The sequence below is a fragment of the Gigantopelta aegis genome, chromosome 2 (assembly GCF_016097555.1).
Source record: "Gigantopelta aegis isolate Gae_Host chromosome 2, Gae_host_genome, whole genome shotgun sequence".
Lineage (NCBI taxonomy): Eukaryota > Metazoa > Mollusca > Gastropoda > Neomphalida > Peltospiridae > Gigantopelta > Gigantopelta aegis.
Window position 1 is genome coordinate 53,002,941 of NC_054700.1, and position 22,840 is coordinate 53,025,780.

The 22,840-nt window shown below is 36.3% G+C and overlaps 1 long non-coding RNA gene across 1 annotated transcript in view; it reads right to left on the bottom strand.

The window, feature by feature from the left end:
- LOC121386978 overlaps nt 1–14,006 on the bottom strand; it is a 45,539-nt gene extending 31,533 nt beyond the window's left edge. The window contains exon 1 of the long non-coding RNA XR_005959761.1: nt 13,681–14,006. This is a non-coding gene — a long non-coding RNA (uncharacterized LOC121386978). The remainder of the gene's footprint in view (nt 1–13,680) is intronic.
- Nucleotides 14,007–22,840: the final 8,834 nt, after the last annotated feature.

A 22,840-nucleotide genomic window follows, 5' to 3' on the forward strand; every position in this document is an offset into this window, starting at 1 on the left:
GGACATTTTTCACGGTCCTTTTTTAAAAATCAGTACAGAACTTAACCTCTCTAAATTGGATACCTCTTAACACCGGACTTTTTACTTGGATCCGATGGTGTCCGGTTTAGTGGGGTTTCATTGTATATATATATATCCACCGACGGGGATCGATTCTAGACCGATCACGCAACAAGCGAGCGCTATACCACTGGACCACGTCCCGTCCCATAGTTATTTGTGAAGTAAACGAAGACCTGCGTTCAACCAGCCGTTTTTCGCTAAACGTTTGCAAACTATTTTGACTGGTCCACGATCATAGTCATTCGGGCCCATTAGGCTATTTCTCGTTTCAGCCAGTGCACCAAGACTGCTATCCTTTTTTTTAGGGATAGTGCATATAAAAGATCCCTTGCTACTATTGTACAAATGTTGCGGGTTTCCTCTCTAAGATCTACAGCCAAATCATGTTGAAAGCACCGGTTCTCCGCTCGTCCTCTCTAAGACTATATATGTCAGAATTACCAAATAGCGACTAATACATCAGTGTACTCTAGTGGCGTCGTTAAAATAAATAAACTATTTGTTCAGTAAGCTGTGCACTATATATATATATATATAGACACGCACACACATACAATGCTTCATTAACCTATCATTTTAGACATTTTGCTTGTGTGTGTGTGCGTGCGTTCGTGCGTGCGTTCGTGCGTGCCTGCGTGTGTGTTATTTGATTTGCTTTCTTGGAGAAGTATTGTTGTTATTGTTGTTATTATTGTTGTTATTTTCATAAGAGCGAGCTTAAGGTGATAGGTCAGAAAAGATTATTAAATTTAGCCTAATGACGAATTCTACCCTATTACAATACGTTGAGACAAGTTTATCCGTCCACCTGGAAGTTTCGAAACAAATAATGTTTCGTGCTCCTACCTGTTTGAAAAATATAAATAAAAGACTAGTTTACTTTCAATCGGTAATTAGCCCCGACGCCTTAAATCTTGTGCTTGGCAACCGTGTTATCTTTATAGTAGGGAGATGAAGGGAAATTAGCGCAAATCTTCATTGGTGTCGTGGTTAATACGGCTGGTAGGTACAGGATTCGCAGCCCGGTACCGGCTCCCACTCAGAGTTAGTTTTAACGAATCAATGGGTAGGTGTAAGACCACTACACACTCTTCTCTCTCACTAACCATCGACAATTAACAACTAACCCACTGTCCTGGACAGACAGCCCAGATAGATGAGGTGTGTGCCCAGGACAGCGTGCTTGAACCGTAATTGGATATAAGCACGAAAATAAGTTGAAATGAATAAATGGCCGATGTATTGCTATTGTGTCGTTTGTCTGTTGGGTGGGTGGGGGATTAACAATCCTATCCTTTAGTGGAGGTATCTTTCTCTATATAATTAACTTACAGATAGTGCTACTAGCATGATTATTGCGGGGGGGGGGGGGGGGCTAAAGATACCCACTAAACTATCTAAATTGTGCTTGTCACCGCCTGTTTTCAGTCCGATCCAAAAAATTTTTACATGCTCATATATCACAGGGGTTTCGCCTGTTTTCAGCGGAAAGTTTATAACCGATAGGCCATAAAATTTGTTTAGTGTTTACCTTGTCTAACTGTTTATAAACTGGACACAGTCCATCAGTTTGATTTAATGATTTCACCTCCGACAGGTGAGACACGTGTCTGTCATTGATTGAATGGACACACTGAGGTTAATGAACGATTTAGCAATTAATCATAATCAAATAATTGCTTATCATTAGTTCCTGGAGCTAGGGTGTGCAACTTTGCTATTTCGGTATTTCAAGATTTTGCGTTGGTGGTGGTAAACGGGAAATCAATAAATAAGATGAAAATAAATACCTAGGTTATACATTTATTCTCAACAAAATTAATTAATGAACAAAAGACATTTTGGTCAGTTTTGTTCCAGTATGTTAGCACATTTTGATTTAAACATTGTTTGAGTAATTTTTTACCAGTGATGCACGCTTAGTATGCTTGGTATTTTCAAAAAAACTAATATATTTTGTACCATATCTAAAGAAGAATGGCGAAAATATCTATTGAGCCTTATTTAATTGTGTTCAATATATGTTGTAAATCAAGGGTTCAAGCTTTCCATCCATCCAAGCGTATTAAAGAAACGTGTCTGTCTGTGTGTGTGTGTGTGTGTGTGTGAGAGAGAGAGAGAGAGAGAGAGAGAGAGAGAGAGAGAGAGAGAGAGAGAGAGGGGGGGGGTGAATGGAGAAGAGAAGAGAAGAACGTGGTGAAGAAAGAGATTTAGAAACAAAGATAGATCAAGAGACGAGTGAATGACCAAAATGACATGAGTTTCATAAAATATTAACCTTTTTTTTATCTCTCAGTTTGTACCATTTTATTTTATTTTAATCTGAAGGTTTGTTTTTTCTCTGTCACCGAAACAAACAAACAAACAAAATATCGTTAAAAGCATTCCCTCGAATAGTTGTATCGTTGTTTGATTGGTCGTTGTGCGAAAATTAACCATATATTTAGGAGATTTTGCTGTGACCTCTAAATCCCTAGTCAGTTTGCAGAAGTCAAATTGAAAGCTCCACGTGTCTGGAAACAATTGAACACAACATCTGTTGGAAGAATGTTGCGATTTTTATTTCCCACCTGTGTTAATATAGCCGCAGGGGAGTCGTAACATAGTCTTTGATGTCTAAACCACCCAATGGAAATGGTTCATTTATCTATCAGCAATTCATTCAACACGCCATAGTACGCAGATCGCAGTGAGATCGAATTTGACTGAATTTCGCAACGCTGCGCATGCGTGTCATTCATTTGGGTTTTAGGTCCCGTCAAGTTCGTGCAGGTCAACATCCGGTTAAAGTTTTGTCGGTCATCCGTAAAATCAAGATTGGACATAGTAATAAGAAGTTTGTTTTGTTTAACGACATCACTAGAGCACATTGATTTATTAATCATCACCTATTGGATGTCAAACATTTGTAAATATTCTTAGAGAGGAAATCTTTTGTATGCACCATCCCATAGACAGGATAGCACATACTACGGCCTTTGATTACCAGTCGTGGTGTACTGGCTGGAACGAGAAATAGCCCAATGGACCCACCAACGGGGATCGATCCTAAACAAACAGCGCATCAAGCGAGTGCGTTACTACTGGGATACGTCCCGCTCTAGACATAGTAATAAACTGCTGTCGTTGGCAGAACTGTTTGGCGGAGTCAGAGGTTGTGCCCACGACGGGCGTGCTTGAACAGTTTTCTGATGGAAGTACGCCCCAAATAACCCATACTAATACCCAGTATTACGCTGTATGTCCTGTGTATAACAACTGGCGATGTCAGGTATTGTGCCCAGGACGGACGTGTTTGAACCCTAAGTTTGATATGGGTAGGTAAATGAGTTAAGTAAGTATTAACCTGAATTTATTCACTGGCTTGGTTACTGGGTTTGTGCACTCTAGTAACTGGATTTACTCACTAGTCTAGTCATTGGGTCTGTACACTCTAGTAACTGGATTTACTCACTAGTCTAGTCACTGGGTCTGTGCACTCTAGTAACTGGATTTACTCACTAGTATAGTCATTGGGTTTGTGCACTCTAGTAACTGGATTTACTCACTAGTCTAGTCATTGGGTCTGTACACTCTAGTCACTAAATTTACTTACTAGTCTAGTCACTGGGTCTGGATTTACTCACTAGTCTAGTCATTGGATTTGTACGTTCTAATCACTAGGTTTATAAACAGGTCTGGCCATTGGGTCTGTTCATTGTTCTGTTTACCGGGTTTACTCAATTGTCTAACCACTGAGTTTGTACACTGGTATTGCCCTAAGTGTGTTGTCATTGTTAAAGCGGTGCCATCTAACAGAGACGCTTTAATGACCAAAACTATATATTAAACAAACTATTACATCAAATATTACTGCCTGTATATTAAACGTCATTTTATGTTCTAATATATTTTGTTTCTTACATAAGGAATTATTGGCAGACCAAATCCATTTTGAGCTAAGTACTTAAAATCATTAGGATGTCTAAAATTTATTTAAATATATAATTTGATATTGTAAACAAGAAAATTAACAAAAAAAAAAACACAAAAAAAATAAAAAAATATATATATATAACAAGAAGTAATTATGTTTAGTATGTAATTTTAGTCTTTTGAAATATATTTTAGTCGCAAACATCTTACGATCGCGGTAAACTCAGGGCAGTCTGTTTAATTGATCTTGTCATTTGCTGTATTAACTTGTCTATTGTCTAGTCAGTGGCCACATCCATTTGTTTAGTCATTGGTTTCGCCATAGAATGTATTTGTTTCAAGTTTCGACTGATCGTCTGACACTATTTATTGCAGACAACTTAACTTGCGATCGTTTTACCTGTGTAACTCTCAACGAGCCATTAACCTATCGATAGTGTGACAAATACTTCATGCAGTTAATAAACAAAACGGTTGCCATTGGCAACACATTACTGGCTGTCATGTTAACAGAAATCGTTTTTCTCTTGGGAACTAATATGTGAACATGTTGTACTTCTATATATTGATAATTGATAATTATAGTTTAGGAATGTTTAACTAGATATGAGTGACCATACTGTTTCCAGCATACTCAAAGTTGTATAATAGATACCTATTAAACAAGATATTGATGTTCTTTGTACAACGGGTCTTCTACTTGTTGTCATATCATTTGACTGTCGCACTAAATCAGTATCTTGGACCACGTGATACAAATCTCTGAACAAGTAAAACAATTTCTTTGCATGCAAGTTTTGATCGTCCATACTGTAACAATGTTTGGATATGCCCAAATTAGAAATAAAATTTAAAAACATTTAAGGAAACAATTTTGTCTAAGAACACACTATGTATCAACTAGGCATTCTATATTTGATCTTGACCTTGTGTGCATAATTGAAAAAGAATTTAAAATTGTCCTAACTGTTATTGTCCATACTGTTAATCGTGGAAGTTTGAGCGTTCCTACTGTTGCTGTGTTTGGATATTACCAAATTAGAAATAAAAGTTTAAAACATTTAAGGCAACTGTTTTGTATAAGAACACACTATGTACTAACTATACATTGTTTATTTAGCCTTGATGTTGTGTAAATAATTGAACAAGTATTTGAAATTATCCTGTTACTGCCCATACTGTTACTCGTTGAATTTTGAGCGCCCATTCTGTTACCGTGTTTGAATAATTACCAAATTAGAAATAAAATTTTAAAATATTTAAGGACATTATTTTGTCCACAAACACACTATGTATCAACTAGGCATTCTATATTTGATCTTGATGTTGTGTACATAATTGAAAAAAAAAATTGAAATGATTCTAATTGTTACTGTGGGACTTGCATTACTGTGTTTGCATAAGCCCAAATTAGAAATTAAATTTTAAACGTTTTAAGGAAATTATGTTTGTGTTTGTTTAAGAACACACCATAGATGTACCAACTAGGGATCCAACATTTTACCTTGATCTTATGTACATAGCTGCCAAAATATATTTTTAATTGTCCTGTTACTGTCCATATTCGTACTCATGAAATTCAAACAGTTTGGACATCACCGAATTGTTATGTGTATTGTGAAAATCACACCACAGAATATACATAGTACATATATATCTGCAAAGCAAATTGTTATGTTGTACGTATCTTACAATATGAAACTTTGTTAATATATATATATATATATATATATATATATATATATATATATATATATATATATATATATATATATATATATATATATATATATATATAGATATATATATGTGTGTGTGTGTGTGTGTGTGTGTGTGTGTGTGTGTGTGTGTGTGTATATATGTATATATATATATAACTTTATTTTGATGTAAGGACATCCAAAATGTCGTCATTCGAGTTTGACGTCATTTCCATTCAAAAATACACCGCGCCACATATTCTTACGTCATTTGAATATCTAGTAATGGCGGACTGGAATTAAAGTTGCGTGTACAGTTTACAAAAACACGTTGTATTAAGCTTGAACTTATATGATAAAGAGATTATTACCCTCGTGTATTTCGGTATCATCAATATCATATATTAGGAATAAAAATAAGGTATTATGTTCGCCAGAAGCTCGCATAATACAATTTGATATCACTACCTTACAGACATGTTATGGCAAATGATTCTACACAATATAAATGATATACATATATAATATACAGTAATCATTATTGTTTGGGGGGGGGGGGGGGGGGGGGGGTTGCAGGTTTTTTTTGTTTTTTTTGTTTTTTTTTTTTGGGGGGGCGAGGGATTTGTTTGGTTTTGTTATTGTTATTTTAACAAATGGCACCCTTTCTCTTTGTATTAATGCGCGTCACATGTTGCCTGTTCACATTCAAATTTAACGTAACTTGTATATCCCAGGGGTTGAATACTATCGCGACAACAAAACACAGTGAGATCGAAACGATTTGTGCCACACGTGTCATACAAAAGTTAAAAAAGAGAGATATTATGTGGCATGTTTACAGGTTTACAGGTTTAACGCGACTTAAAGGGGTCGTATCATGAGCAAGTGTGTCGCGTGTGAAGGCGAGAATGATAAAATTGTGGGCGTTTAAAGTCTATAATTTTAGTATCAAGTTTCAGACGGCTGTCAAAATCTTCAACGGTGTTCGCTGGAGCATTATATGTATCTGTACACATGTACTTTCTCCACGGGCTGAATGCGAGGTGTTTGTTTGTTTTTTCTGTGTTATTTTCTGTCCGCACCAACACTCGAGGGAGTGTACGGCAAATGCAGAAAGACAAGACCATCATGGGTATAATTTACTAAATTTTAGCAACTTTGCAGTCATGCAGTGCGATGCAAAAACTCTTGCAAAGACGATGCAATGGTGCTTAAAAGAATGAATGAATGTTTAACGACACCCCAGCATGAAAAAGTACATCGGCTATTGGAATGAGTGAATGAATGAATGAATGAATGATTGTTTAACGACACCCAGCACAAAACTACACCTCGGCAATTGGAATGAATGAATGAATGAATGAATACTTAACGACACCCCAGCACAAAACTATACATCGGCTATTGGGTGTCACTCATCGGCTATTGGTGTCAAAGAAAGGTAAATGCAAAAATGAATTTGGTACTTAAAAGACTAGATCCAAAGAGAGCCTTGTGATTTAGGCCCCACATCTATCTTAAAACATAACTGAGGATACAGTAAAAATAAAATAAAGGCAAAGAAATATATAATTGTCTTCTAGTTGGACAAATGTGATGCTTTTAAATTAAAAGAGAGTGTTTTTAGTATTGTTTTTCCTAATCCTGCCCCACGCTGGGTACGGTTCTGGAGCCTAATTGACTACACCGCTCGCAAATTTGTGATCTCGTATTGCAGAGCAAAAATACTTGCGAGGATCGTGAGACGTTAATTAAAGAAACCGTCCTGAGTTTGTTGATGTTTTCGACTAATGTAGTATTTTTTAAAGGGACATGCCCTAGTTTTTAAACACTAATGCATATGTTTTACTATTAGAGCCGTTTTTGATAACTAAAATTATACTTTACTTTGATTTTATTGTTTAGATTATCCATTTCCGTACATTCAAAGTGTTTTTGGTCATCCTGGTGTTTTTAGTAACAATTATGGAGTCGAGTTTTAGTCTATTTTTAGAGGGTATTTCACCATTTCAAAGTCACAGACTCGTGTTTCATTCAATTGTAACTTTATCCAAATGTGTTACAGGTTTATAGATTAACTAAACTTAGTGTTAATTTTCACGGGTTGAAACTAGGGTCTGTCTTTTTAAATGACTAAAATCACATTTTAGATACATTTTCTCCTTTAGTCCATCATTTTCTCTATTTCCAGGGTTTTGTTGTCGTCTTAATGCTTGTAGTTTTGTGTTGTTGTTGTTTTGTTGGTTGTCTTAATGCTTGTAGTTTTGTGTTGTTGTTGTTTTGTTGTCGTCTTAATGCTTGTAGTTTTGTTTTTTTTTTTTGTTTTTTTTGTCGTCTTAATGCTTGTAGTTTTGTGTTGTTGTTTTTTTGTTGTCGTCTTAATGCTTGTAGTTTTGTGTTGTTGTTGTTGTTTTGTTGTCGTCTTAATGCTTGTAGTTTTGTGTTGTTGTTGTTGTTTTGTTGTCGTCTTAATGCTTGTAGTTTTGTGTTGTTGTTGTTTTGTTGTCGTCTTAATGCTTGTAGTTTTGTGTTGTTGTTGTTTTGTTGGTCGTCTTAATGCTTGTAGTTTTGTGTTGTTGTTGTTTTGTTGGTCGTCTTAATGCTTGTAGTTTTGTGTTGTTTTGTTGTCGTCTTAATGCTTGTAGTTTTGTGTTGTTGTTGTTTTGTTGGTCGTCTTAATGCTTGTAGTTTTGTGTTGTTGTTGTTTTGTTGGTCGTCTTAATGCTTGTAGTTTTGTGTTGTTGTTGTTGTTTTGTTGTCGTCTTAATGCTTGTAGTTTTGTGTTGTTGTTGTTGTTTTGTTGGTTGTCTTAATGCTTGTAGTTTTGTGTTGTTGTTTTTTTGTTGTCGTCTTAATGCTTGTAGTTTTGTGTTGTTGTTGTTTTTTTGTTGTCGTCTTAATGCTTGTAGTTTTGTGTTGTTGTTGTTTTGTTGGTCGTCTTAATGCTTGTAGTTTTGTGTTGTTGTTTTTTGTCGTCTTAATGCTTGTAGTTTTGTGTTGTTGTTGTTTTTTTGTCGTCTTAATGCTTGTAGTTTTGTGTTGTTGTTGTTTTGTTCGTACGTTTGGAATTGTTGGCAGATAAATTCTAGTTTGGATAATTACACAGATTAAAACGACCAGAAAGACACCACATATTCAACACCAAAATTCTAAGGAAACCAATACATTGCATGTGTAATAGTGGCCGTTAAATTTGCTCTACAAATGTTAAAAATAGCAACACACTCTGGATAGTTATCTTAAGAGAACTGTGTTAATAAGGCCTCTAATAGGAAATAGCGAAGTGCACTTTGTTAACTTCGAATCTTCTCTGTGCCGATCAGGTTGTTTTAGTTTAAAAAAATAAGTCCAAAATAAAATGATAGCAACTAATTTTATAGAAAATAAGAATGAATATACTGTACGAATTTGCCAAATATGGACAAGTTAAAATATTCATTATTGACATTCACAGAATGACTGACATTAATCTGAACCACAAAACCGTATTCCGTGATCAAAATCGTCTCTCTGCACACGACAGAATCAAAAGTATGTTTTCGGCAAAATCTTGATTGGTTCCATGATCCACTAACAGGTGCTTGTCCTTAGGAGGATCGCCACTCCCCTAGGAGATCTATATACCGGGATATTTCGTCCCTCCTGCACCGCCTGTAGGAGGACCGCCACTCCCCTAGGAGATATATATAACAGGATATTTCGTCCCTCCTGCACCGCCTGTAGGAGGACCGCCACTCCCCTAGTGTGTGTGTGTATATATATATATATATATATATATATATATATATATATATATATATATATATATATATAGCAGGATATTTCGTCCTTCCTGCACCGCCTGTAGAAGGACCGCCACTCTCCTAGGAGATATATAACAGAATATTTCGTCCCTCCTGCACCGCCTGTAGGAGGGCTGCCACTCCCAAGACTAACTTAGAAAATCCAAACTAACATAGGTAATACGTATCTTGGTCAGCTGGTGTGGAGTTTTTTTTTTTTTGTTTTTTAGGATTGTCATATTAGTTGTAATGCATGTTCGTGTTCTTTGGAATACTTTCAAGTCTCAGACAGGTGTCAGAAATCTTCAGGGTGTGATGCATTATAAATTCTATTCGTACGCATAAATTTTAACCTGCGAGATCCATCATACAAGGCGCTTGTAAGATGAAGCTAGACAGATAGGGCCCTTTTAGACTATATGTACTGTACACATTTCTAAAATAGCAAAAGAAAATTAAAGTGACAAACCCTACTTTTCAAACACTACGGCGTATTTTTAACTACTGGAACTATGAAAAGCAGAGACACAAAATGCCATCATTAAATATATTTTGTTTGCTTTACATACCACATTTTTACACCTGAATCAAACCCCATCTCTAATTCATGCTCAGGTTCCACGGAATAAAAATATGACCCCAAAAAGGCTACGGTACATATATAAACATATCGACCTCAATAAAATCACCTTCAGCATAAGATCAGTAGATGAAACAATTTAAATACATAGGGTGTGGCTGCTTCGTAATTTCTATCATTGTTATTGGTACCATACTGAAGAACACACAAAACGCGAATGTTTAAAAACAAAAAACAAAACAAAATTATACAAATAACTGGATAAATATGGCAAAATGGGTCTAAAATGCTCACAATACATTGAGAACTTGATGGGATTAAAATTGACTAATTTAAAATAAATTAGAGATCAGTATATTTTAGCACGTGGTTACTGTTCAGTGAGCGATGTTTTGTAGTGGTATATTCGTTCCGTTAAACTGCAGTTTAATGCGGTTGACCATTTGTAATGGTATATACTGTTACAACTACGTCTAGCAGACTGAACTTTTTTTCTTTTTTTTTTAAGAAAGGAATACATGTTGCGGGTGACATTCTAACATAATGTTTTATCTACTGTTGTATGTGTATGTATGTAGGTATGTAGGTATGTATGTATTGATGTATGTATGTATGTATGTATGTAGGTAGGTAGGTAGGTAGGTAGGTAGGTAGGTAGGTATTGATGTATTGATGTATGTATGTATGTATGTATGTACATGTATGTATGTATCGATGTTAGAATATCTATACATTGTATGTATGCCGTATTACATATTACATATATAGATATTAACGCAATGGCGCAGGGGATAATTAAACAATTTCTGTCCACACAAATATGTATGTATATGTATGTATATATGTGTGTGTGTCTCTCTCTGTGTGTGTGTGTGTGTGTGTGTGTGTGTGTGTGTGTGTGTGTGTGTGTGTGTATTATACTACGCGCGTGTGTGTGTGTGTGACACTGTGTGTATGACACTTTGCGTGTATGTATGGCACTATGTGTGTATGACACTGCGTGTGTGTGCGTATGTGTGTGTGTGTGTATGTGTCACACTGTGCGTGTGTGAATAAACGTGCGTGTGTTATCGTAATTAGTGTAGCTGTAGCAGTTTACCGGCCTCGGTGGTGTCGTGGTTAGGCCATCGGTCTACAGCCTGGTAGGTACTGGGTTCGGATCCCAGTCGAGGCATGGGATTTTTAATCCAGATATCGACTCCAAACCCTGAGTGAGTGCTCCGCAAGGCTCAATGGGTAGGTGTAAAACCACTTGCACCGACCAGTGATCCATAACTGGTTAACCAAAGGCCATAGTTTGTGCTATCCTGCCTGTGGGAAGCGCAAATAAAAGATCCCTTGCTGCCTATCGTAAAAGAGTAGCCTTTGTGGCGACAGCGGCTTTCCTCTAAAAACAGTGTCAAAATGACCATATGTTTGACGTCCAACAGCCGATGATAAGATAAAAAAATCAATGTGCTCTAGTGGCGTCGTTAAATAAAACAAACTTTAATTCACTGTAGCAGTTTCCGCATGTTTGACTGTAACCTGTTGAGCCGTACGTGACAAATGACAGACGTTTATCTTTTACACATAGATACATGTCTATAATTACAGTTACACTATGCCGCTTTAATGTTCAAATTTCCCTTCATTGAAAGCATATAATATATTGTCCTGTTTGATATATAAGCTATAATTAAACTGTATGCAAATGTTTTCTTTTATACATATCATATTTATGTTTTGTTAAATTTTTGCTTTCATTTATTTTATAATTATGCTTTGTTTTGATATTTGTGTTTATTTCAAATATAATTACAATGTACGTTAATGCTTGCTTTTATTTAACAATTATTCTTCGAATGACTTGAAAAGAAACAAAATAGAAACAAAAATAAATAAACAAAATGAAAAGCCCAAATATATAAACCACAATTATGCTTCACGCCAATTTAAAATTTCATTTGGACTATAAGTAAGTTTTGTTTTATTTCATTCACATCACAGTTATGCTTTGCGATTGATTTAATTTAGACCATAATAATATTGGGGGTTTTAAAAATCAGTTTATGCCCTCATTTAGACTATAATAATTGTAGTCTAAATGAATGCATAAATTTAGTTAGAGCATAATTATTACCTCAATGTTTGCTTTTATCTAAAACATTAGTATGATGTATATGTTTGGTATATCATTATTATACTTTATATTCGTTCCTTTAGACCATAATTTCTCAAATTTAATTAACATGTAGTTGTCATATCAATATTTGGTTTTATGCAGACGTGAACCATGTTTCATGTCAATTCCATCTTTCATTTTATTTAGACGATAAATTGTGGTTTTACTAATATTGCTATTTTATTTAGATCATAATTATGAATTGTGTTGTTTCTTTTTATTCAACTTATAATAATTATGTTTGCTTTTTATTATTTTATTTAAATCATCATGGTTTATGCTAAAGCTTAATGTGATTTTCTTTCTGTTACTAGTATTTAAATAAGCGATCTAATGTATAAAAAAAATCTAAATTCGTTTCAAAGTATTAAGTTTTATTTACATTTATATGATTCAAATACTTTTTATTTCATTACTATTCATTTTATTCGTATTATTCATATTCATGTTATTATTTTCTTTTCACTAGTGTTATTATTATTATTACTATTATTTATATACTTATTACTAACATTATTGTAGTAGTAATTGTAGTACAAATTATTATTACTATTACTACTATTATTATTATTATTATTATTATTATTATTATTATCACATGATCATTATCATCATTATCAACATCATTATTACTATAATCATCATTAATCTAGGATTTTAAACATTTCATATTAGGACTGTAGAAAATTAATGATTAGAGAATTAAATGAAACTACATGACTGTATTTGAATATAATTGTATGAAACACAATCTCACAAACAGATACCGAAAAAAAAAATTCTGTGTACCCCACCCCTCACTTGTCTTCTGGATCAGCCCTTAGAGATAATGCTGTGTGGGATAGGGGATAGATTAAGCTACTTACAATACGTTGGAGGGAATATTACACATACACTATTGTCTTCTGAAAATGATACCGCAGAAAGCATCATATTTTCATATGTACATTCGAAAAGCGCAACAGTTAGAAAATACCGGTGATTAAACATAAAAATATATAATCATTTTAGTCGGCTATGTTTGGGCTTATACATTAAAATAACCAACACACTTCGGATGTGTAGATATTAGTATTCAGAGCAATAAATTGTAAATAGTATCACTCTTTATTATCCATAAAAATCGCATTTATAGAAATATCATAGAATTTTAAACAGCAAACATGTATGTTTCAGCGGAGAGTGAATTAAATTTACTTTCTCCTTATTCATGATGATTATTGTATAGAATTCAGGAAAGTTTTTTTCAAACATCCTTTGCTTCATGTTCGGCGTTATATTATGTAAAGTGTCTGTTTGGATAGCATTTCAATGCGATCTCTTTGTATGAGGTCTCCAATACAATTGTGATTAAAAAGTAATGTTATTTACTTACGCTAAGATCCACTTGCCCACACAAATAGTTCACAATTCATCGTCTTTAAACGTTCAAATCAACACGCTCGCACAAACACACCTGTGAGGTAAGTATCTTACCTACGGACATCAAAAGATCGGCCGATTTCTGCTGACGTTTCGGCCTCGATAGGGTGTCGGCGGCAGTCACGGCGTCATAAGACATACTTTGGTGATGTATCCAAGCTTTTAAGATATATACCACGATGCCTTGGGCCATTGCATTCCGAGTGACTGGTGATTGATGTCAAAACTGGAAACGCATCGAAATATTATCAACGACTTTGGTGAGGAAATAGAGAGAGTGAGAGGTGGAAATATCTGATGGAATCGCAAAATATTATCTGATAGTTGCGCACGTCGCGATATCGAATCGTTCGCTCCCAAAACACGTCCCTGGGCGGAGCGGAGCGCTGGAGAAATGGGGGAAACTTGCTCAAAGGCAAAGACGAAAAAGGAGTTTGAATCGTTTTGCCGGGAGCTCGAAAAATAGACGAAAACTCCCCTTTGAAAATCAGCCATGCACGAAGCAAAAGAATTACGCCAAGGTTTTATGAGGCTGATTTGGCCTACGCGTTTCGAATTGTCGGAGTGAGACGTCGTTTACCCCTTATTCGTCCATTTGGCGACGCGCTTTACAATCCAGGCTTCTATTGACGGTTTTGTGGAAATGCGACTTGCACAGTCACTACCCAGTGGGGGCGCTGCCATTAATCTACAACATTCAGAGGTTTTATATCCATATCTCCACATTTCGGGTCATAATGTATTTCTTGGCATAACGTGTCACGGAGCACAAAGCACAAAGAATGCAATTCGCAGTTTAAAAGACTTTACTTGTTGCAGAAGAAAAAAACATCATAGATCAAAACAAGTTTTAAATGTAAGCTTGCTTTAAATGTCGATCATGCAAGCTACATCCTTAAGTTCTCCCGAAGATTGAACACTATACTGTATTTTTGATAACTCGAATGTCTTTTAACGTTGTTCTGCATAGGAGAAATGATATAAATAGAATGCAATACGGAATTTATGAAACGAGTTTGGAAATGTTTTATTCCCCATAAATATATTCAAGTGCCTCTTTTTTCGGTGGGTTTTTTTCAGGTTTTTTTTTAATTTAATGGGTTGGCCTTTTCACTGGTTTGGTCCATGTGCCCATTTTCCCGTTGTTTCCCCCATCCAAACCCTCCTCACCAATATATAGATATTTTCTTAATCCGCCCCTGAATATTATAATCGAAATTGCAATCTCTACATCGAGAGTGCTCGATCTTACAAACCACCGAACTTACTGTTACTTAGTTGCATGCATAATACCATTCACTTTTGCATGCATTTCAACACAATTTCTATGTCAGAAAATATTCCATGAAAAATAGGACAATTTTAGGAAGTACAGTCGCTTGATAACTACGATGTAAAAAGAATCAATATAGGTTGACCAAAACAATTTTGAGTTATCCACCGCCTGATTTTGCTGTTATATTTATTAGTGGTTGTATACCACATGCAGAGCAACGGCTTCGGTTGTGTACTGTATGGGTAGGTTGTGGGGTTGCATCCCTTTACCGGCTCTCGCCCAGAACGAGTTTAACTACACCGAGTTCTCTCACTAAGCTGAAGTGTGTGTCCAGAACATAAACCTTAATTGGATATAATTAATTATATGCACGAAAATAAGTAGAAATGAACTAAAAGGAACATACACAGTTGGTAACATTTAGTAAAAAGAAAATTAACAACTAACTTAAAACGAATGGGCTATTTTAACAGACCTATTACAGTGACAAACCTACTTGTAATCTTCAAAGAAAAGATTTGAAAAGACATTTCAATATTTTACATTACCTTTTTTTTAAAAATGAAGACCTATTTTCTAAACAGGACTGTATTAATTTGCTACACAAAGTAACGACACGGCAAACAGTGGTGTGGTATCTCAACCATAGCAAATGGTCGACAGCCATAACCATTAATATACTATATAAGTTACATTCTAAACAGGATCGCATGGGGAGAGAAAGGATACTAATTGTTTTAATGCTGGCGGGTCAGCCGAGTTTATTAACTGCATGGTTTATTATTTGGAGGGAGGCTACGATTTCCAATTTGTACATACATGTACGTGTACCGATATGTATAGCGCGTACATACATGTACACGAAATATACGTAAAGAGACCAGTGGCGTAGCAAGGAGGACTACGGGGGCAGTGTCCTCCCCCCCCCCCCCCCCCACACATACACACCAATCACACCTGTTTTCTTTTTCTTTTTACTGTATTAAATTTTATAAAACCATATATACATACGTACATATGTAGTGCGGGTCCCCCCCCCCCCCCCAATAGTGGGTTGCCAACCCACCCCCATATAAAAACCTGGTGAAAGAGACTGTCCTGAGTTTGCCGCGATTATATATTTCCGACAGTCTTTTTAACCATTTAAAATTACATGTTCCTGTTTATATCAGTGTTTCTACACCCACTGTGTTTCTGGTCGTCCTAATGTTGGTGATATAGTGAACAACAAAAGAGACGCGAATATTAATTATTTTTCTTTAATTTTATTTTAAATTATTCAGCTTGAATCACATCAGTTTTTGTATCTTTTAAATTTTTTATCAATGTCTTGTGAACAATTTAAAGCCATTTTGGCAGTCTCTTTACCGCACTGATTTTATCAATGTTTTGTGACCAAATTAAGACCATTTTGGCAGTCGCTTTACCGCACTGATTTTATCAATGTTTTGTGAACATTTAAAGGCCATTTTGGCAGTCTCTTTACCGCACTGATTTTATCAATTCTAATTTTTTGTCAATGTTTTGTGAACATTTTAAGGCCATTTTGGCAGTCTCTTTACCGCACTGATTTTAGCAATTTAAATTTTTTATCAATGTTTTGTGAACATTTTTAAGGTCATTTTGGCAGTCTCTTTACCGCACTGATTTTATCAATTCAAATTTTTTTTATCAATGTTTTGTGAACATTTTAAGGCCATTTTGGCAGTCTCTTTACCGCACTGATTTTATCAATTCAAAATTTTTATGCTGCAAAAATTAAAGAGACCTGAAATACTTTGTATAAAGTATTTGATATTGGTATATAATTTTAGTTAACGTGGTTGCAATACGAGTCTGTGCACTATATTTCACGTGTTTAAAAGACGTAGTTCTATTATTTAAAAACCTTGGGTTTTTTGTGGGGTTTTTTCGATCAATTCACATTCATCAACTAAGATGTTTGTGTCAACTTGTAACTTGTATAGAGTGTTGAATGTATTACGTAAAATGCATTTCCCGTTTCTATATTTATACGTACCCATACCAGTACGCTTTTGGAAATGTTTATGTTTAGGATATAAAGTTAAATGAAGCATACGTTTTTAAAACGACCTCGATCACTCAGTAGGCTTACAGCTGGTAGGTTGTAGGTTTTACGTCCCGCCCACGCAACTGTTTAATTAACCAGTGAGCTTTCTTCTGTGCAGGTTCAGATTTGCTTAATCATTGTCACGGGGATCCTATAATACCCGTAACTGAATAAAACACGATTATCCAAATATCTCTCCTAACTGTATATTTATTAGATCTCTCTGTATCGGGCAGTGTATACCCGAGTGGCTCGTTTCTAGGTATAATCAGAGATAAGATCTTATATAAAGTATATATAATATAGCACGTTTAGTTCACTAGAAAACACAACAAAACACAATACACTTTGGAATCTGTATTAACCTTAAGCTGACAAATATATTTGCCGCAGTTAATTAATTAACAACAACAATAATAATAACAACCCAGAACTAATCACTTAATTAGTTAATCACTAGGTGTCTAGTTTACACAATATTCTAATCACTTCACCGTGATACAACACACACACGCGTGATAATTGATAAACGCTTCCAGGGGAACTTAATTAATAAAGGAATTACAACTCTATTCCTAACTGGTTAATTTTTAATTAACCCTTAATTACTCATTCAGTAACCTTGTAATACAGACTTAATACTGGTACCTATCACAATAAAGACAATAACCTACAGTTTACCTAGGTCCTCTAGGATGACTGGCTAAGCTTTAATAATTTTAGAAGAGTGAAGCCTACAATTTACTTCGTCAGTTTACCGGAAACACTGTCTAAATAATATTGGTATAATACAGTATTAAAATATTTAAAGTCACATCAATCACATCAAGGTTATACAACAGAGCAGAAATATATATTTACCAAGTCCAAACGGACAACGTTCCCTGGGAGCCTTCCAATATGTTTCTCCCTGATATCTCTAAAATCCTATCTATTTATTACAAAAAATCCGAATATCGCCTGGGGGCACATCGCGGTACTCCCCCTATCATGTGAATTTGCCCCAACTCCCAGAGAAGGTATTTTTCCTTAGATGGCCAGACTTACTGTCGCCTAGTTCGCCAAAAATCACGGTCGTAAAACCGCACTATCGTAGGTATTACGTAACTACTGGCCACATGGCCTCCACAACTGGTCTGGGTGTGTATTAGAGGGTACGGTCGCGCGGAGGTATTACGTAACAAGGTGCCCACCTGGTCTTAAGTGCATATTGGGAACAGCTCGACCACCGTCGCGTGGGGGTATTACGTAACCACGCTGCACACAGCCCTCTAAAACCATTAACATCGCCACAGGCGAAAAAAATAAGAGCATGTTCCGTCACAATCATACTTGGGTGTGGCAGTCGTCCTGTAAGCAAAATAAGGTGGATAAGACGTTAAACATTGAATAGAGCGGGACGTAGCCCAGTGGTAAAGCGGTCGCTTGATACGCGGTTGGTTTGGGATCGATCCCCGTTAGTGGGCCCATTGGGTTATTTCTCGCTCCAGCCAGTGCACCACGACTGGTATATCAAAGGCCGTGGTATGTGTTATCCTGTCTGTGGGATGGTGCATATAAAACGATCCCTTGCTGCTAATCGAAAAGAGTAGCCCATGAAGTGGCGACAGCTGGTTTCCTCCCTCAATATCTGCGTGGTCCGTAACCATATGTCTGATGCCATATAACCGTACATAAAATGTGTTGAGTGCGTCGTTAAATAAAACATTTCCTTCCTTCCTTAAACAATGAATAGCCGTAATTTAAAATGTGCCGATGTGTTGTTAAATAAAACATTTCCTTCCTTCCTTAAACACTCTGAATAGCCGTAATTTAAAATGTGCCGATGTGTTGTTAAATAAAACATTTCCTTCCTTCCTTAAACACTGAATAGCCGTAATTTAAAATATGCCGATGTGTCGTTAAATAAAACATTTCCTTCCTTCCTTAAACAATGAATAGCCGTAATTTAAAATGTGCCGATGTGTCGTTAAATAAAACATTTCCTTCCTTCCTTAAACACTGAATAGCCGTAATTTAGCCGTAATTTAAAATAGCCGTAATTTAAAATATGCCGATGTGTCGTTAAATAAAACATTTCCTTCCTTCCTTAAACAATGAATAGCCGTAATTTAAAATGTGCCGATGTGTCGTTAAATAAAACATTTCCTTCCTTCCTTAAACACTGAATAGCCGTAATTTAAAATATGCCGATGTGTCGTTAAATAAAACATTTCCTTCCTTCCTTAAACAATGAATAGCCGTAATTTAAAATATGCCGATGCCGTGTGTCGTTAAATAAAACATTTAAAATGTGCCGATGTGTCGTTAAATAAAACATTTCCTTCCTTCCTTAAACACATTTATCACCAGCTATTGGATTTCAAACATTTGGTAATAGTCTTAGATAGGAAATCCGCAACATATATTCCATTAGTAGCAAGGGATTTTTTATATTAAGCCAGGCGTATTTCGGGTGGGGGTGGGTAAGGGTGGACCCAAACATATTTTAGAAACAGGACCAAGGGCAAAACAGCACATGGATTACCTCCCTAAAAAGGACATTAAAATGAAAATTGAAAGCAAATTGTTTTAGAAAGGGGCAGTTTAAATGTTTTAATGGAAACAGCCCCCCCCCCCCCCCGGTTCCCTTCCTTGGATCCTCCACTTGTGTGTCCAACACGTGTATGGTATCGTGCAATAACTGAGTAAACCCAATTCAAAGTTTGTAAACGCTAGCCTTTCAGACACTAGTGTTCCATTGAGATAGGTAATTGCATTCATGCATTCAATTGTAAAGATTATGTCATGCAATAAATTAAAACAGCTTGACAAAAAATATAAAAGAGCTTCTGAAATGTGTTATTAAATAAATAGACTCATAGAATAGTTTTAAAATAGTAATAAAGAAGCAATTGCATAATAATAATAATATAGCTGAAGATTGGGGCAGTGAACTGTTTGGTGGCCTCAATTGTTGTAAACGCAAATTCATAATTATATGGTAATTATATTGAGTTGCTTTTAATTTAAATGATGTTAAAGGGACTGTCTGAAATATCAAACTGACAATTTGTTTATGTTTCCCAGTAAAAGCCAATAAATGCATTATGTTAATCTGTTAAACACTGAATTTTTCGTGGGCAGTTTGTACGGTTAAGGTCTCACTACACAGATGTTATCTTCCATTGAAATTCATGATAAATTGCCTAACTTCAAATAAAGATTGCCAACAGAACGGGTTGGCACTAACAACATACACCATTGCGAACATACATTGTATAAGCATTTATTTTCACTCCAAAACTGAGAACATTTCCGTCTCAGTGTTTTGCTATATAACCGCATCTGGCTGTAGTACCGGTCCGAAGAGGTGGTTCATTAACCGATTCACTCTGGCTATCTTTTCCGCTATACACCCGTGTCCCAAAAGGCCAATGCACAATATTACAAAATAGAATGGGCAAAATACAGCCAGAAGGCTTACCATTAAACATACAAATTGTTTTAATTCTTCCACGATTACTAGAAATGACTAATATTATATGTGAACCACAACCTATGTCACAATTAGGAACTATAGTGGACCGTGATCAATGAACTCTCACCCGGAAGTGAACTTCGTAATGAGACCTAAACTGAATTGAACTGAACTGGACTGAATTAATCTCGCGAAAAACCTTTGTACAATCTTAGTAATGTGCTTTGGCGAGACCAGCTGGGGGCATAGGAACCACGGACGTCCTCAGTCACATCGTTTTCCCCTCCACCTTATATATTGGCCAATTGCAATAGGAAATACTAGGGTGGACGTTTGCTTGGGTACTCTCCCCATCCATCCACCCACCCACCCATACACTGCTGGCCATGCGAGTGTTAACACAATATTTTCTTGTGTAATTTCAGATATTTGCCATCGTCTTAAAACACGTACGACTCATAGACAGTGTAGATGCGGCATCTATGCCTTCACAATATGAGTGCCCCCCCCCCCCTCCCCCATATAAAATGCCTACGCACCTTCACCTCAGAGTTCAACGGTACTAATAAAAACAAACAAAAACAAACAAGTAAACACTTACCTTTACTGATATCACTCAACACCTGTAGAAAATACTGCGGCAGAACAGTACGGCAGTTAATTGTTGTAATTAGGTAGTATTAGATCCATAGTTTACATCTATACACATTTCAAATAAATATGTTTATAAATGTCAAACAGCGATTCTGTTCGCACGTTAATTATACTCAAAAGAATGCACGCAGTATCGCTTCGACATCAATAAGCATATTAAGACGTAAAAGCATTGTTGACGTAAAAGCATTGTTGACGTCAAATGATGACAATTTTCGTAACTTTACGGTAACTGTCGAAAAACCATTGGAATATGCTAGGGATCAGCACGTTCACGCTGGATCCGCGCCTGAGAGGGAATAAAGGTAGTGCTGGACTACGTGAAATGATAATACATTGTCACGGCCATAGCTAGCCGGTGGGCAGTAATTGATATTAATGTTGACGAGTTAAATATGTAACCTCCCTGGAATGGCAGCCAAAATGGCATTTTAGAGCATCTGGGGCGAGACGTAGCCCAGTGGTAAAGCGCTTGCTTGATGCGCGGTCGGTTTGGGATCGATCCCCGTCGGTTGGCCCATTGGGCTATTTCTCGCTCCAGCCAGTGCACCACGACTGGTACATCAAAGGCCGTGGTATGTGCTATCCTGTCTATGGGATGGTGCATATAAAAGATCCCGTTCTGCTAATCGAAAAGAGTAGCCCATGAAGTGGCGACAGCGGGTTTCCTAACTCGATATCTGTGTGGTCCTTAACCATGTTTCCGACGTCATATAACCGTAAATAAAATGTGTTGAGTGCGTCGTTAAATAAAAACATCTATGCCCCCGGACTCCTTAGTGTCTTGTGCCTTCCACGATCGTTCGTTCCAAGAATTCTGTTTGTTTTTGTATGATTGTTTGTATGTTTGGTTGATTTCAACTTATTTTCGTGCTTATATCCAATTAAGGTTCAAGCACGCTGTCCTGGGCACACACCTCAGCTATCTGGGCTGTTTGTCCAGGACAGTGGGTTAGTTGTTAGTTGTTAGTTGGTTAGGGAAAGAGAAGAGGGTGTAGTGGCCTTACACCTACCCTCTGAAACCTTAACTCGCTCTGGGTTGGAGCCGGTACTGGGATGCGAACCCTGTACCTACCAGCCTGTAGTTCGATGGCTTAACCACTGCGCCACCGAGGCCGGTCTGTATGTTTGGGGGGTTGTTTTAGAGAGGGGACGGGGGGACATGTACTTCAAGCTTTAATGTTTTTCACTTCACAGGAGAAAATGAATATTTTGGTAATTTTGCAACTTTCAGACTGCGTCTCTAAGTAAATATTTCTTAAAGCTGCAATCTCAGGGTTTATATGTATCATTTAACCATTTAAAATTATTAACCATCAACATCACTTTTCGATCTTTCTCGCTCTGCCCAGTGCACCATGGTATGTTCTATCCTGTCTGCATGCACCATCCCACAGACAGGGTAGTACATACCACGGCCTTTGATATACCAGTCGTGGTGCACTGGTTGGAACGAGAAATAGCCCAATGGGCCCACCGACGGGGATCGATCCCAGACCGATCGCGCATCGAGCGAGCGCTTTACCACTGGGCTACGTCCCGCCCCGAGTTTGCTGCAATTTTTAGATATTGTCCACTAATAAAATATTTCTACGATTAAAGTTTACATATTAAATATATTTTCTTGTTTAGAATATTAGTGGCTGTATATTAAACGTGTTTCTGATCGTTCTAATATTTGTACTAGGTTAATTTTCATTTTATTTCCTAAATTTTTTTTTTTTTTTGTACGTACGAAATTATTTGAAGACAA